This window comes from Tamandua tetradactyla, chromosome 11 (genome assembly GCF_023851605.1).
Source record: "Tamandua tetradactyla isolate mTamTet1 chromosome 11, mTamTet1.pri, whole genome shotgun sequence".
NCBI lineage: Eukaryota > Metazoa > Chordata > Mammalia > Pilosa > Myrmecophagidae > Tamandua > Tamandua tetradactyla.
In genome coordinates, this window is record NC_135337.1 from 85,350,774 (window position 1) to 85,369,800 (window position 19,027).

General features: G+C 39.5%; 1 pseudogene; it reads left to right on the top strand.

The window, feature by feature from the left end:
- Window positions 1-8,273: 8,273 nt before the first annotated feature.
- On the top strand, window positions 8,274-8,810 carry LOC143649199 (methyl-CpG-binding domain protein 3-like 3 pseudogene; annotated as a pseudogene).
- The last annotated feature ends 10,217 nt before the right edge of the window (window positions 8,811-19,027 follow it).

A 19,027-nucleotide genomic window follows, 5' to 3' on the forward strand; every position in this document is an offset into this window, starting at 1 on the left:
GCTAATGAAAACAAAGCATGTTTATCTGACTTTAATGCCAGATGATAGTGAATTTAAGGAAAGGGCACTTCCAAGGATAAAGAAAATGACTATATTAGTATGTAGGTCCAATACACTAGGAAGGTGGAACGTTCTAAACCCATAGGCATTAAATGACATTGCCTTATAATACATGCAATAAAATCTAACAGAATCAGAAGAAAAAATTGCAATATTCTATAATAATGGGATTTTTTAAAGATACCCTGCTCCTACTGATCAGAGAAAGGAACTCAGAGAAGATGATGATTTGCATAGCTCCTTCTGAGCCCTTTAATGGGCTCAGAAGGTACCTTAATGGACATGCAGGTGCCTTAGAAAATTTACATTTCACAGAAGAACTGAGTCTTAGAGAAAAATTAGGTTCAGGTATAGAAAGGAGGAGGTTTCACACACACCCTGCACATCTGAATTCAAATGGACACTGTGAGCACTCATTCATCCATGATGCCTATTGTCGTTAAAAAAACACATTTCCATTGATCTTTTTTTAAAAATGCATTTCACAGCTCCATTCACTGAAATACTCTGGGATAAAAATGACCAGCTCTGGAACAATAAGTCCAATGCTCAGACATGATTTATAATAACCATTTACAAGTTAAAGGAATCACGATGCCTTGGAGAAATAGCTGAATCCAGAAATGGGGCAGAAAATTTATAAGGATGAGCTAGAAAATTCTTTCACATCAGAAGAACACTCTCATTGGTTATAAGGGTTGTGTTTAATGATTTAGGGGCCAAACTGTAGGGATCCCCCGGGCTGAAATTGGAGCAAATGATCATAAAAACAGTACCATTTTCCTTGAGTTGAAATGCATGTTATAGTATAAAACCCATAAAGTTATTACAATATATCAAAGAAATAGTTTTAAAGACCACTTTTGAAAGATACTGGGAAACAACAAAATATTTGGATAAATTCTAAAGAAAAGCAACGAATCAAGAGTTTACCTAAATTTCCTGTATAAACTACCTCAAACTAAATAAATAATTGATGATACTGTTATACTTTCATAAAAGTTTGAATGATACCAACACCCTTGAAGCATTCTTGTGAACAAGATAATAAGAATCACATTAAGCACATAGATTTAACTATAATTTTACAGAAAATTCAGAGGACAGAGGAATGGTTGAGTGATATCATATAATATTATTTGTCATTTCCACACCAATAATTGTACTATAAAAAGAATATAATTTATTCAAAAATTAATTTGCCAGTAAAATGAGAGGAAGGGAAGAACCAGAGATTAAAATAGATGTGACAATGAAAATATATGCTTGATTTTTTCCTATTCTTGCAATTTCTTAGAGCCCTTCATTTTCAATTATTTCTTTGCCAAAATTTTGGCAAGTGCCAAAAATTATGATGATGATAACATATGAAAGCAACAATGTATAAAAATAAAGAAAATACTATGAATAAACACAAAGGTAGGAACATTTTCTTAAAGCTATTAAACATTCACAGATATGTGATCAGTGATATGACAGCACATACAAATTCATGGGCCTGTAATTCAGCAAAAATTACCAATAATAGTAAACATTTAATAATAATAAAATAACAGTAGCAAAAACATATAACGCTTTCTAAATGCCAGAATCTTGTCTAAATACATAACGTATTTTTATGCATTTAGACCTCCAAAATAAACCTACACACTACAAATATTTTTTTAGAAAGATTTGCTATCAGCAAACTCTATGATGTAGTTTTCTCCCATTTCTTTCTTGGAAGTTTAGGCTAAGATACTATTTTTCTAACTGTCCCACTGATTCTGTGAACAGCAAGATATGTTCTAATGAATTCTATTCCTTAAACCAGATTGCAAAGATTCATCTTTGGAGAGGGATAATCACATCTGATATACTTAATAAACTGAGAGTCCTTCCTTCAGGTACCTGCAATGAAACTAGATTGCATTAATAACGTAACCCAGGACCCATTCACAGAGAGTGTGAGCTTGGAAAAATATTGCTTCCAATATGATAAGGTGAAATAGTCTGAAAAATAGCCAGTTCAAATTATTCTTGAATCTACTTAGGGCAACCAATTGGCCCAAAGTTCATGGAGAGAGGAGACATGAATATTGGTTTACTTGGGCAAGAAGTGACAAGTCTCTGAAAACAAGAGTTCAGCTGGGATTATCAGCAAATTGGTGGAGAAAGAATTTAGGAAAGAGATAGTGGGCCCCCTGGGATATCAACCATAGGGGAATGTACATTGTCTTGTAGAATTTTCTCTAAAAATCCTATCAGGCATTCACAGAAAAGAATCGGGAGGTCCTACAAAACCCCTCTCAGGGTATAGAACTGAGAGAAGGGAAAAAATCCACTCTGGGTCTGACACCACTAAGAAACAAAAGGCTGATTGCAAAGGGGAAGGCAACAAATACTGTCACCTTCAGGGCACTGATGAAATCCCACAGAGCTGAGAAGAATCAACAAGAAAGAAAAAACTTTCTCTTGGACGGAGAGGCAGAAGTCCATGTAGAACCCAAGAGAGTAGCTGGAGTGGGCATGGATTGCCGAAGGAACTCGCTTCTTAGAACCAGGACAAGCCTTTCAAAGATGAAGGTTTGTCAGACCGACAGTGAACACACCTCCCCAGCAGCACAAATTTTACCTTCTGACTAACAAGCTTTGGGTAAAATGTTTTGAAGGATAAACCCTCTCTGATGCATCAAACTAAGGGCAAGTCAAAAGCTGAAGTTGGATTAGACATGGATAAAAGGCACTCTGCTAAATCAAGTGCCCACCCTAAACCCACAGCATTTGGGAAGGAATTTGAAGCATGGGTTTTAAGGGTGGCTTCTACTTAGTAGAAGCTCCGACTTCTACTAAGTATTGCCCTGGAGAGCCTATCAAGAGTCTTCTTAGTTATGAGAAACCATTCAGACTTACCAGGCTGCCACATGGCACACTTGACTTCAATCTGCTGAGAAGGCTGGGATTCCGAATCCACAGCATACAGGTGAAGGCAGCAGCAGGCCTTCCACGGTGGAAATTCTTGCAGCAGTCCATGCAACAGTGTCACGGCCATCACAGAGCCACCTCTCCGAGATGATAGCTCAAGTGCAAGGGGACAAGGGCATTCTCCTACCACATCTAGTAGGAATGTGAGCAAAACTCAAATCCAGGTCATAATCTGATCAGACTATCTCTAAACTCCACCCTGCTGAAAAGAAGCAAAGCCATGCCAATTGCCAGGCATATCACTCTTCACCTTGGTCTCTACATAAGATGCCCGCTTTTCAATGACAAAAATTCAGAAGCCTCCAAAAATGCCAGTTCAGGAACCTCTTTCACATTCAGAACCCCACAACTGTTTTTGCATCTCACAGCAGGTACTTTTCTACTCAAGTGCATTCAAGTACTTGGGAACTGATCGACTCACAGTGGGAAATGGGTAGAATGTGGCCACCCAATGTAATTCCCAAAGACATGACCTCAAAGTGCAGCAGGTTGTAACCACATAACATGGGCTGTCCTGGTAACACATAATGTTGAGTTTGCCTCAACATGAGTGTTTTGAGACTCCACCTTTTTATTGAGTCTATTTTTGGGGAATATTTGTGGTTATGTACATTACTGTTGGTTGTGGATGCTGCAGTATTTATCCACCACCCATTGATGAGTATTTGGTTAATTGTCAGCATGAGGACATTAAGACTGCAAATGCTGTGACCACACAAGGGTGTGTCCATAGAGAACACACGTACACAATTTTCTTGGGATTATTTGCATACAGGATAATGGTAAAACGCATGTACTCAGTCTGTAGATTCTGCCTAACAGCTGTCCCACATAGTGCACCCAACTTAAACTCCAAAACCTTGCATGAGTGATCTCATCACCCACACCTTTCCAGAATTTGATATTGCTCTCTTTAAGTGTAGCTAAATTGTGCCCATATTTTAATTGAGTGATTGGTTTTAATCCTTTTTGTAGTTTTTATTCAAATTTTAACCCATTTTTCTAGTTGGTGGTCAGCCTTATGTTTTTATTTGGTCAGAGTTATATATGTTTTATTTTGATGTCCTTTTCTGATATACGTGATATATGTAATATCATCCACTGGGTGGTTTTCTTTTTTTTTTTCTTTTGCATAGGCAGGCACTGGGAACCAAACTGGGTCTCTGACACGGCAGGCGAGAACTCTGCCTGCTGAGCCACCGTGGCCCGCCCACAGTGAATTTCTACTCTATCTCTCTTAATAGTGTATCTTTAATATATCTTAAACTTATAATTTTCTTATGTTATAATTTTTCTTTATATTTAGCTGTATTGTATTGAAAGTATAAATAATCTAATCTTGATGTGGATGCTATCTCCTATCTCTTTAAAGAAAACTTTTCTGGTTTATAATTAGAAGTGAAATTATGAATGTAAGAAATTAAGAAAAGATTGATTGCAGAAAAGAGGCTGATGTTTTAACAGGAAGATAGGTCAAGAGCAGTTATCCCAACAAAGCACAGGATTCACAACATTGGAAAGTTTAGCATCATGTTTAAGGAACAAGTGGGTGATTGTTAAAAGACTGGGAGAGAGAGGAAAAAAAAGACTAGGAGAGATGACTAATGGAGTAATAATGATCAGAAGTGAAAATGCACAGGCATATTCCACATTAATGAAAGACATCAACCCACAGACACAGGAAACTCAATGTACCATCAGCAATGTCAATATTTAAGAAACTATAATGAGCCAACCATGACCTGTAAATCAAAGAAATTGAGAATATCTTAACAGAATCCAGAAACCAAAGATACATGAAAATTGTGAAAGCTGACATCACAGCATAAATAAAAGAAGCTAGAATTTAAAGTGATGCCATTTTAAAAGCATATAAAGAGTCTCAGAACCCAGTAATCTACTCTCAGCACCAATATTGCCCCTAAAATAAAGATGCCTCAGAAATTCATAAATGGAACTTTTCCTTGTTAGCAGCCATGCTATGGGGAAAAAGGACCGGACTGAGTTATTATGGTTCAAATTCAAATGATCTCAGATTGAAAGCTGGAAATGCAGGAAAGATAAAGACCCCTGGAAAGGGAATATCAGGCAAATATAAATGAATATTGTTTTTTTCTCTTTTAGATGAATGGTCCGGGAATCGAACCCAGGTCTCCCGCATAGAAGGCGAGCATTCTACCAAAAAACAACTAAATGAGTATTGTTTTATGAAGCATTAATATAAATGTCTTATGGAGATTATCACATATGTAGAATTAAAATGCTTGGAAACAATAATAGAAAAGGAAGGAAGGGGGAAAATGGTATTTATAGCATGCTAAGATACTAACACTTGTGAGAGGTCATGAAAGTAATTATACACGGTTGATTAAATCAAGAATGTGTGATTTAATCACCATGGTAACTGCACGTGGAGCTGGGTGTGTCCTCTGTATTATGGGCTGATTAGATTACAGACTGTCTCCATAAAAAGGAATCAGAGGAGGAGGTCAGGGCATTTTCCAGCAGGAGACCAGCTTTCTGCATCTCAGGACTTCAATGGAAACAGACGACTCCAGCACCCTGGGGGATCCTGCCTCCACAAGTGTCCCCAGCCAGCCTATCCTGGTGAGCACTGAATCCACAGGGCACCAAGAGGTCACAAATTCATTTCCATCTGTAAAATTTCTTGCTTATATATAGTTCTTTAAATGAGTCAATAGCATAAAAAGTTGTTTACAGGGCACTGATATTTGTCAAGTAAGATTGCAAGTATTTGTACATTTTTCTATGTGTAGCATTATTATTTTTATCTAGGTCAAATTATTTTTTACCAACCTCATTTCTATGGATAAGAAGCAGTATTTAGCACTATAAGGTTCGCATAATATTTTTTAGTGGAAATTACATTTTTACCCCATGTGCTGTCAGCTTACTATTCGTGACCAAATACCACATCTTCAGTGTTAACAAACTGTTAATTGTAGTTAATTTTCCCTATTTTTCTTTAATTGTTGTGTCACTTCCATCTATGTTTCTCTGTCTCTCCCCATCTCTGCCTCCACCTTATTATTCATCACAAAATTCATTCTACCTGAATATAAGTTGTAAAGTCATTGGTGTTTTTATTCTCTCTTTCTTTTCACAAAGAGTTAAGATAAACCAGAGCAGAGACTATAGATCATGGGTTAAAATCAGGTTTACACATAGTAGGTGATCTATAAATTGGAAAACACATAATTTCCCTCCAAACTGAAACATTTGGGGAATTAAAGATTGTGATATGGTCATTGCAGGTCAATATAAATAAAGGGAAGGCATGGCTTCCCTGCCTCTTAATATCTGCTAAGGACAGAAATAAGAGTTAAAAAGAAAAATGAAATGATTAAGTTTGCATTTTAAACAGTATTTAATCCTATCTAGAGACTGGATGAGATATGGGGTGAAAGGATTTGGAATCTCTGATACTTAATTTACCACAGTAAGCCACTCAAGAGATTAGTGTTAAAAGGATTGACTTGAAATATCTAAGGACATTTTTAGAGTTAGGTCTGAGAACTCTCAATGTGCAAAGCGATATGTGAACACTGCTGTGTAAAGCATCTGAAAAAGCTACAATAGTCTTATCTTCTTGGTGTGTCTGATTTTGTAAGAAAAATGTTAAATAAATAAATTATACATATGTAAATAAAAAAACAATTTTACCTTAAAAACTGAGGAGGGAACTGAGCTGTGGAACTTAGATTGCTGGCTCAGGAACAATCAAAATATGGTTGTAAGATTTAGTTCATGACTTGAAAGTTGCTCCAATATTCAAAAATAGAGGCTCTGTGAGTGGTTCAGGAAGGTGGATGAAAAATTCTGTGATGTCATACTGAAGGGGCAGGGTGTCCAGACACTCAGTTTTGGACAGTATATTAGCACCAAGAAGTGGGTATTTTGTTCTGAGAGAGGAGAGCACGTTTTGGGGGGAAATCGCTATTTCAACGTGTGATCTGGCCAGTGTGAACTGAGCCATCAGCAGGATTTCTGCTGTGGTTGGAATGTGCGTGGGTGGATATTTGGGGCTGGGGAACCGGGTCAGAGATGAACTGATTTTGAGGGTATTTTCACTTTGTGGGTGGTATTTTCAACAGGGGCATGGATGGGATTGCCTAGAGGATGCTGTAGGGAGAGAACAAATGTTCTTAGAAGTCCAAGTGAGGCAGCTCAGAGATGTGACACACGCGTCAGAAGGATTTGGTAAAGCTAGTGGATCCCAGAGATGAATTCCAAAAGCAATGTGTGGTCAAATGCTATCAACCCCATAGATGCTGCTGTGGGTTACATTAGATGAAAAAGGCTGAGTCTCCACTGTGCTAACAACAGAGGTGACCTGTGAGGTTAGCGAGGGGAGCTTCTACAGAACAGGGATAAGACACAGGGCAGGGCGGTGTGGAATAGATACATGCGAATATGCATGACCATTACGATGTGACTGTCAGCGGGAGGGGAAAACTGCACAGCTAGAGACGCGTTGCAGGAATTCTCAATGACAGATTGCTTTTCAGATGTGGGAGATTAAAATGCTGAGGGAAAGATCTTGCAGAAAAGAAATGGAAAGTATAGAAGATTTATGCAAATATTGGATGCATAGGTTTAATAAATTGGAACTATGAGAGTAAGGATGGAGTAGTATATTATTTCTTTGGAGATGAGACACACAATGGGGAAATTGAAAGTAGATGACTTAAAGTGGAGAAAAGAATGGCATGGAAAATGTCAAATCTTGGGGTACAAAAAAAGCTTGCATCCACATTATAGTGAGTTAGTCCCACTTTAATCATGTGGAAGTGACAGTGGCAGAAAAGGGGAGAGATTAATACCCTCAATGAAGATGGTGGGTGGGAATGGCCCAGATTTGGCACTGGACACTGTTCTAGAACTTTGATTCTTGACTCACAGTTGTTCGTTATCCATGATCCAGCTCTCAGAATTCAGTGCCTAACCCAGTAGCACCAGGATTGGGAAATTAGAAGTTCAGTCCATTAAGTTCCACCCTAGACCTATTGCATCAAAATCTCTGCAATGCGGGCCTGACAATCTAAACTTTGCAAACTTGTCTATGAGAGTGATGCACCGTGCAATTTGAGACACTTTTCTCCAGCAGACAGGGAGGGTGGTGGTCCCAACTGAGCTAAGAGAATTTACCATTGTGTATAGTCTGTGTCTTCCATTTTGTTCAAAACGTGCATTTCATTTTCTTTTTAAAGGGGAAGCTCCAAAGAACTATGATTCCCCAGACTTCACGGTGGAAACGGCAGCACACTGTCACTAAGGCGAAGCGAAAGCCTGGTTTAGGTTCTGCCCTCCCTATAAGAATGACCAGCTGCATATTCCGCAGGCCTGTTACAAAAATCACTTCCCATCCTGAAAATGTGGTCAGACGCAAGAGATCGGAGGAAAACTTGGAAAAGCCTCAGCAGTTGTACTGGTACAGGAGACTGGAGGGACTCCAGGCATACAGCAGCTCAGGAGAACCTTTGAGTGCCCTGGATTTCCCAAATGCTTTAGGAATAATTGTACCAGGTTGTCTCGCTGAGCCCTTGGGCTGTGCTGTTGATGGAAATCTTCACACCCGCTCTGAGCCCACCCTTGGTGGTTCGGCAGGTGGCATGCCCCCAGGTCCTCGGGGTCTCTCAGAGCCCCTTATCAGACAAAAGGTCACTTATGATGATGTCAGGAAGCAGGCACGGAAAGTGAAGAAAGCGAGGGAGAGACTGGCTAAGGCCTTGAAGGCAGACAGGCTTGCACGGGAGGCAGAGTGAATGAGAAGCCCAGAAGAAAAATCCTGAAGAGTGGGTGAAATAAGAAGGTGGTCATAAAGAAGCTGAAATTGACCTTGAAACGTTCAACATGAAGCAGCCGTGATTTTTAATAGCATGTCTGTGCCGTGTCCATCATATTTTCTTGCTGTAAACTATGAGCTTTCTGGTCTACCCAAACTATTGTATATTAAATTCTTTGAGAGACACAAAGTGTGAAGAATTCTATGATTTTGAAGTATGAGATTGACATTCATGTGCTGAGAAAGTGGCCGTTATGTTTCAATGTACACAGTCACATAAAAATTTCTGTTTACTATGATCTTAATTGATTTTTAAGCTTTTTATACATTTATTGAAATTTGAAGTTAGAAAAGTAGTTCATGTTTACTGTGGAAAAAGGAACAATATAGATCATTTTATAAGGAAGAGATGAAATTCCTTCATTATCATATTTTAAGGTAATTAATATGAACAGCTTAGGAAGTAAACTACCACAGCTTTCTTTAGATGAGTACAGATGCACAGGTATGCAAGGACTTGGGATTTATTTTATTTAAAAAAATGTGACCATGCCATAACTACTTCTCACCACTTTTCTCCCTGCAACTTACATCATGGATAGATATTTCCCAGTTAAGTATCTACATATCTAATTCATTGTTTTTGCTTTATTTTGTTTTGTTGGTGTACAGAAAAATTGTGCAAATGTAGAATTCTCATATCCCTCTCCTCACGCATGTGGTTTTCCCAATTATTAATAGCTTGCATTGGTGTGGTAATGCTTAATTTGTATAGGATTTGTGCAGAATTTCTACTTAGGTTGATTTTAAAGGTTTGGAAATCGATGGTGGTGACGGTAGCACATCATTGTGAGTATAATTAACAGGACTGAATTCTGTGTGTGGATGTCTTTGCAGGGAATGTTTTGGGTCATGTATGTAAGTACAGTGAAAGAAGATAAAACATGGGATGTGTAACAGTGAACCCAATTGTGGATGATTGTGCTGGTTTGAAAGGAAGTATGCCCCCCTATAAAAGCCATGTTTTAATCAAAATATCATTTCATAAAGGTAGAATAATCTCTATTCAATACTGTATGTTTGAAGCTATAATCAGATCATCTCCCTGGATGATGTGATTTAGTCAAGAGTGGTTGTTAAACTGAATTAGGGGACCACATGTCTCCACACATTTGGGTGGGTCTTGATTGGTTTATTGGAGTCCTATAAAAGAGGAAATATTTTTGGAGAATTAGAGATTCAAAGAGAGTAACACTATGAAGCAGCGAGTCCACCAGCCAGCGACCTTTTGAGATGAAGAAGGAAAATGCCTCCTGGGAAGCTTCATGAAACAGGAAGCCAGGAGAAGCTAGCAGGTGACACCATGGTTGCCATATGCCCTTCCAGATGAGAGAGAAAGCCTGAGCCTGTTCACCATGTGCCCTTCCAGCTGAGAGAAAAACATTGAACGTCGCTGGCTTTCTTGAACCAAGGTATCCTTCCCCGGATTAAATTGGACATTTCTGTAGACTTGTTTTGATTGGGACATTTTCTTGGCCTTAGAACTGTAAACTAGTAACTTATCAAATTCCCCTTTTGAAAAGCCATTCTGATTCTGGTATATTGCACTCCAGCAATTAGCAAACTAGAACAATGATGGACTGGGTTAATAGTCCAAATATAAGGATGCTGTTTCATGAATTATAATAAACATGTGACTCTATTACTAGGCATTAATAATAGTTTCGTATATGGGTATCAATACACCTCATGTAAACTATGGACCTATACTTTATACTGTTTTAATATTCTTTCATTAATTGTTACAAAGGGAGCACCCTAGTGCAAAGTGCTAACAATAGGAGGGTGGGTATGGGAAAGCTGTGCTCTTTCCATGACCCATCTTTAAACCTGCAAACTCTCTAAATAGTTATTCCATACATGTTCATGTGTCTGTGATGATGGTAGTTTTGTGGGCAGTGGATGGAGGAAGTCTCTGCCCCCCCACCCAGGCACTTGGGTGGCACTAAAGACTACACAGAGATGTCTGACTCTGTTGTCAGCCTACCTTGCCAGTGGGGGCACGAGCCTCCACAGCCTGGGAGAATTTTCTTACTATTCTGCCATTCCTGGCTGGTATACAGGTGCCTCTGAATGCAGATGTCTTCCCAGAAGTTGTTCCAGACAGTTCGTTGGTATTTGCTAGTTGCCCTAGAGAATGAACTAAATCCCACATCTCCGTACACCACCATCTTGACCTTTCCCCAATAAAATTTAATTGAATTGAGATTTATGAATTGACTAAGAAGTTTGCAGAGATGGCTGCAAATCTCCACATTTCTCTGAATTCGTATCTTTTCAATATGACTTTGAAGATCCACCTATGAAAAGGGGGAGTGTCCTTCTCCCTTTGGCTCTGGTCTAGAATTTTAAAAATTTATGTGCTTTACCCAATGAGATATAGAGGAAATAAAGGTTTGCCTAAAGAGGCAATGGTACATGTCTTCTACTCTCTCTTGGAGCACAGGGTGTGCCAATGAAGAACTCTATACTACCTTACTGCAGGAAGAGGGGACACATGTAATAAAGGTTGTGTATCTCAGACAAGCCACTCTTGACCAGCTGAGAGCCAGGTGAGTCCAAACGAGTAAAGGAGCTTAGCCAAGAACAGCAGTGCCTCACCTGCTCACTCACACTAATAACACCATCTTAAAGCCTGCTGAGATCAAAGCAACTTCCAATCCTAGAATTCTATGGAGCAATAAATGCTTTATCATAAACCGTTTATGTTTAGACAGTCTGTTATGGTACATTTGCTGAATCAAGAAAAACAGAACACAGGGAATTCAGAATAAGCGGCTCTTTGTTTTTGCATTCCTACAGATATTTGATTATAGCATTCATGAACACACTATTATTCAAGTTTATTTTAGATGTCTGTATGAAAAAGTATTACCATTAAATTTCCATTTTAGGTAAATGGAAGACGGTGTGAGAACATTCCTCTTTTTGCAGGAGTAGCAAAAATGTATCATACCTCTTCATTCCTATAGATATTATCATGAAGGATTACAATTTTTTCCATTCTACGAACATGAGGATGGAAGAAATTTTTTTTCGTTCAACTCATTTTTTTTATTTTTTATTTTTTTGTATACTGTATGGTGGGGGTCACATTCAACTCATTTTTATCGTGTATCTGCCAAGAACCAGAAACCATATTGGCATTAAGGACATGATGAGAACAGTTGAAAGTTTGTTTCTACATGGGATGGAAGGAATTTTTAACAAAAAAGTGATAATAAAATGGATTATACGGCAAATACACAAATTGTTCACTCATATGCCCTCTAATATTTATGAAGAAATATATGGAAAGACATATTTTGTTTACAGTTGTGCAAAGTCACATTTACCATCTAATATAATAATATAAGACATATAATTCATATCCAGTCTTGAGCCATAATGGATAAGCTCCCTTACACATGGACACCAAGATATTCTTCAATGCAAATATGGAAATAAGCAAAAGAAATTTTCTTTAATAAGAAAGTGTAATTCAAAAATTGAATATAGGGCAGGTTCTAGATCCATGACTCAATCAGAGAGATGCAGTTTCTGGGTCAGAGGATTTAATCTCTTCAAGCACAGGCTCTTCTTTGGTCCCAGTACCAATGACTCCTCTATGGCTTCTCTTCCAAATAGTTTTTCAGAATTCCCTTATTTCTTTGTTCTTTGTGCTGTAGATGGATGGGTCCACATGCACATCAGTGAATCTGGTGCCCATCCATGTGCATTGGGTATAGCAATAGAACTAAGTTATGCCCTCCAAGACTTAAAAAAGAAAATAAGACATTGTGAGATGAGTCACACAGGTAGATTAAAAGATTTAAAAATGTATTTATCGATATCGTATGGGCTTCTGTCTGCTGAGCTGGGGAGATATGCCTGGAGTAGGGCGGTGTGGCCAGGCTGGGCAAGCTGCACTCCTGGTGGGAAGGGCCAGCCCTCATACACGTCTTGCTCTTTCATTCCGCATTCTGCCTGCCTAACTTTGAGATTGAGGGGGATCCACATTCTCACTCCTGTGCCAGGTGCCGCCTTCTCCTTTTCTACCAGGCTAAGGAGCAGAGAGAAAGACAGATAGAGCTCAGCATACCACATTATATTTAGATGTCGTGTCAACCTTGACTCCTTCAATCGGTGGCATTTTCTCAGTCTTTCCTTGTTTTTCATGACCTTACCAGTTTTGAAAAATACTGGTCAGGACCTAGAACAGCTCTTCTCAGAGGGGATGTGCAGTTCCTCAGTGACCTGACTGCCTGCCTGCTTCAGGGTTACTATCAAAGAAGGGCTATCACGCTTCAGACATTCCACAGTATCAGCAGACAACATCAGCCACCGCTGGGAACTTGAAGAAGGGAAACCCACCCCCCTGAGAGAAGCCCATTTCCACGACGTGCCTCCTCGCACTTGCGTAGAGATCCTACGCCGTCTCTGTGACTGTCAGCCTGATGCAGATGACGTCTTTGATATTCTCCAGTTCCGGTTTCAGAGAGTCTCTGTGTGGAACAACTGGGTGAAGAAAATTCTGGGACACTCTATTGGCATTTCTAGGGAACACGAATGTACAAGGAAGGCCCCATACAAGGCAACACCAATGAAGTACCCTCTTTAAGCAGGGAAAATGAAGGACAAAAAAAGGTCTCAAGGGTTCCTGGAAAAACAGGAAAAAGAAGAGGATGACACCCCCAAATGGAATAAAAACTACAGGAGGAGATTGCAGTGAGTGAAAAGCAGGAGGAAAGCTCCTCGGCATTTGAGCCATGGGCAATAAATGGGGCCAGAGAGTCCCAAAGAATTTTTTAGACCTGGACAACCATAATACAGCTACCGAATGGCAAAGTTCTTTGTCACCCAATGAATATCTTTATGGAACTCCTCCATCTCTGAATTCAAGGATGGGTTTTGGTTTATCTCCTTTCCCACCCCATGGTGTAATGCTACAAAAAGGACCTCCTTATACACCTCAGTGGCCACCCAGTCATGTCCAGCTCAGGGCTGACTCTTCCCCTGTGGCCACTCACCCCCTTCACCATCCAGTGGCTGCCCAACCCAACAGCCTTCCAGAGGAGAACCCCATCTTCCACTGCCAGGAAGAAGCCTGGGACACTTTCAGGCTGTAATGATGGAACGGATTGGCACTGGAAGTGGGATAAGGGGACCTTTCCAGGAAATGTACTTACCATCAGGAACGCAGATGCACCCCGTGCAGTCACAGTTCTCGTTCCCAAAGACCCTGGTTCCCATAACATCCCAGGAAGGGTTGTCATCACACAAGCCCACTACCCTTCCTCTAGATCAGAGCCAGTCCAAGGAGGAAATATAACCCCCAAGGAAATGCAAAGCTGCACATGAGGTCTGGAATATGGAGAGTTTGGGGATGTGATCCTCACCCATGGCTACTCCTATCCCCAATCCTTCACAGTGCTTCCTTTATGCCGTCCAAGAGCTGAAGCCATTCGCAGGGCCCTAGAATGCACTTCATAGAGGAGTGCACACAGCTGCCAAAGTCTCTGTCTTTCTCTGCACCAAGGGGGACTGACTTGACGCTTCTGTAGTAATGACTGGGCACCAACTGATTGCCTACATGTGCTTTTCAACCAGCTGGCACTCAGGTAACTTGCTCTGCTGCCTTCCATGCAGCTCCTGGTAACCATGTCAGTCTCCACCAGCATGTGGCATGCAGTCTCAGAGATTCTTTGCTCCTGCTACAAAGCCATGTAAACGTTCCTGACCAATATGGGAAAGTGGGATGCTATTTATTTCTGTATTGTTCATATTTGGTCATGGTCTGCTGATTCCCTGATTCACTGAGAGAGACACTTGTCCCAATAGTTAGGTCAATATTGTGTGTTGGATAATTAAAACAAAACTTTTAAAGGTTTTTAGTCTTGGAGGTCTGTAGGTTCATTTCCACGTGAACTGGATGTTTTATATAAGTACATTCTTAAAAAATGCATTTAGCTTTACCCTAGTCTGATGATATTACATGTGTGGAAGAATCAATTTTAGAGGAAGAACAAAGTATCCCAGCAAGAGGACCTCCACCCAACAGACCAGCTAGAAAACCCATCACTAAAGCCTTGATGAAGTTTTCATAACAGATTAGATGGACTATCTGAGCCAAAGTGTTAAGTGATGTTGCAGCTTCTTCTCTCGCACTCTTGGAATGCTGCTGATCCCTTCATCATGGCTCTGCTCCCTTGGCTGAGCTCCCATACTTGTTTGGGCTCAGCTGGCTCTTGGCTGGCCAAGACTGGTTTCTCTGAGATGCACAACTTTTATTGCATGTCTCCTCTCATTCTGCAGTAGACTTCTATGGAGTTGTTCAATTGGCAGACTCTGTGTTTCAAGAGAGAGCAGAAGAAATGTGCTATTGCCTCTTTTAGGCAAAACTTGATTTCCTCTATATCCTACTGGATGAGGCACAGAAATTTTTAAATTCCAGAACTCCAAAGGAAGCAGGACACTTTGCATCTTCACAGGTGGATCTTCAAAGTCATACTGAAAAGATATGAATTCAGAGAAATGTGGAGATTCATAACCATCCCTGCAAACTTTCCAGTCAATGCATTAATTTTAATTCAATAACATTTTATTGTGTAGGGGTCAAGATTGTGTTGTAGGGAGATGTGGGATTTAGTTCATCTTTTAGGGCAGCTAGCTGATAGTGAGGAACTCTCTGGAACAACTGTTTGGAGACAACTGCATCCAGATGCACCTTGTACACCAGCCAGGAATGATTTGAAGTCTGAGGCAGAATAGTAAGAAAATTCTTCCAGGCTGTGGAGGCTCGTGTCCCTCCCCCACTGGCGTGGTAGGCTGACATGAAGTCAGATATTGCAGCATAGTCTTTAGTGCCACCAAAGTATCTGGGTACGGGGCAGGGATTTCCTCCATTCACCACCCACCCCAAAGCTACCATCCTCACACACACATGGACACGTATGGAATAATTATTTAGAGAGTTTGTATATTTACACGTGTCATGTAAAGAATATAGCATTCTCATATCCTGGCCCCCATTATTAACACTTTGCATTAGTGTGGTACCTTTGTAACAATTGATGAAAGAATATTAAAATACGATTTTTAAACTTTGCCATCAGGGAATCCCCTGATACTGTGTCATACAATAGAGATACCCAAATCAATAGACCAAACCTTTGATCTTGAGGGCTACTCTCATGAAACTTACATATATAGTGGAGAAGCTTAGCCTACCTATAGGTATGCCTAAGAGTTACTTCTGAAGGACCTCTTTTGTTGCTCAGATGTGGCCTCACTCTCTCTCTAAGCCCAACTCTGGAAATTAAATCATTGCCTATCCCTCTTCATGGGACATGACATCCATGGGTGAAAGTGTCCCAAGCAGCATGGGAGATGACTCCCAGGGGTGAGTCCCACCCTGGCACCGTGGGATCAACAATTCCATCCTGACCAAAAGGGGAAAAAGAAGTGTAACTAAGTTATCAGTGGCTGAGAGTGTTCAAGTAGAGTTGAGTGGCTACTCTGGAAGTCACTCTTATGCAAGCTTTAGTTAGACATTGCTACCTATCATAAGTTGCCAAACCCCAACCAAAACCATTCCAGCCAATCCTAAAGAACACTCAGGACAATATGTAAGATCTCACAAAAGTTCCATGAACTAGGGTAATTTTCCAGAAACCTACAACCTCTAGATGGGTCCCTGGACCAAACAAGTCCTGAAACCTAGAGGGCACAGATTCTCCAGAACATCAGCTAGTTCCATCTCTCTACCCCATATTATTGACAGCCCCTTCCAACATGAAAAAGTTAGAAGGGGCATAGTCCAAATACCCCTAGTGAGTGGGATAGAGAGATCAAAGGTAATGGTGGAGTTATACAGAGAATTTAGGGTTTAATGAACCAATATGATTGTCAAATCATCAAATTGATATTTCCTTTAATTTCCAGTATCTTAGAGCAGCTGGAAGTAAAAACCCAAAATTGTGGAAATATAACCTATACCAAACTCTGAACTCTGTTCTACGACTAATTTTTGTACTGTGCTTTGAAATTTATTGCTTTTTTGTATATATATGTTATTTTTCATGCAAAAATACTATTATTAAATATAGTTCATAGTTTACATTAGGTGTATTGATCCCCATTTATACCCCTATTATTAATTCTTTATACTAATGTCAGACCATACACTTATAATTCATGAAAGAACATTCTTATGTTTGTACTATCAACCCAGTCTGTCATCTACAACGTCATGTCCAAATGGGTGGAGACATGTCATCACCTAATCCAGTTTAACAACCACTCGATTAAATCACATTTCCAGGGAGAGGATCTGACTACAGTTTCAAACATATAGTATTGAATAGGGATTATTCTGCCTTTATGAAATGAGATTTTGGTTTTTTAAAACATGGATTTTCTGGGGAACATACATCCTTTCAAACCAGCGCACTGATGATGTGATATTTTGGTATGAATAGAATAAAATAGGCTGAATGCATATGGGGTAAAAGTATAATTTCCACACAAAGGAATTATTTGAACAATGCAGTGCTAAATTCTGCATCTCATTTATAGAAATGATGGTTGTAAATAATAATCTGATCTAGATACTGGAGAATGTTTCATATTCTAAAATGTGCAAATGCTTTCCATCTTACTGACAAACATCAAAGCCCTATAAACAACTTTCTATATGTTATTGACTCATCTAAAGAAGTATACACTAGCAAGAAATTTTGCAGATGGAACTGAATTTAAGTGACCCCTTGGTGCCCTGTGGATTCATTGCTCACCAGGACAGGCTGCCTGGGGACACTTGTGGAGGCAGGATCCCCCACGGTGCCAGAGTCGTCTGTCTCCATTGAAGTCCTGAGATGCAGAAAGCCAGACTCCTGCTGAAAAATGCCCTGACTTCCTCCTCTGATTCCTCTTTATGGAGAGAATCTGTAATCTAATCAGCCCACAATACAGAGGACACACCCAGTTCTGCACTCAGCTACAATGATGATTAAATCATGCAGCCTTGGTTTAATCTAACATATATAATTGATTTTTGACCTCTCACAAGGGTTAGTAACTTAGTACACCATTAATACTGTTTTTCCCTTCCTCCCTTTTTCATTCTTGCCATGCATTTTAAATCTATGTATGTGAATATCTCCATAAGACATTTCTATTAATGCTTCATAAAACAATATTCTTTTATATTTATCTGATATTCTGGGGTCTTCAGTTTTCCTGCATTTCCAGTTTTTAATCTGAAATCCTTTGATTTTGTACCCTAGTAATTCAGTCTAGTAATTTTTTCCATAATAAGTTTGTTAACAAGGGAATGTTTCCATTCGTAAATCTCTGAGCACATCTTTATTTTGGGGGCAATATTGGTGCTGACATTAGATTCCTGAGCTGTGAGGCTCTTTGCATACTTTATGAATGGCACCACTTTGAATTCTTGCTTATTTTATTTATGTTGTGACATCTGCTGTCATAATTTTCTTGCATCTTTGCTTCTGGATTTTCTTAAGATTTTCTCAGTACTTTTGGTTTTCAAGCCATGGTGTGGCTCATGATAGTTTCCTAGATATTGTCGTTACTTATGGTACATTGAGTTTCTTATATTTGTGGGTTGATGATGTCTTTCATCAATGTGGAATATGCTTGTGCATTTTCACTTCTGATCATTGTTATTCCATAAGTTCCATAAAGGATCTCTCCTAGTCTTTTTTTTTTTGGCATGGGCTGTCACTCGGGATCGAGCCCGGGTCTCCAGCATGGCAGGTGAGAACTCTGCCACTGAGCCATCTGGACATACCCTCTCCTAATCTTTTAACAACATCCCATTTCTATATTGAACGCAGTACTAAACTTTCCAATGTTTTGCATGCTGTGAATTGTTGGGATATTTGTTCTTGACTCATCCTGTGAAGTCATGAGCTTCTTTTTGCAATCAACCTCTTCTTAATTTCTTACATTCTTAATTTCAGTTTTAATAATAAGACCAGAAAAGTTTTATTTAAGAAAATAAAAGAGCAGCTTCCTCATCAGCAGTAGAGCATTCATATTTTCAATACAGTAAAACATTACTTGTAAAGAAACATGTATCAGACTAAGATATATAAGGAGCAACACCACTTTAAGACATATTAAAGAAATACC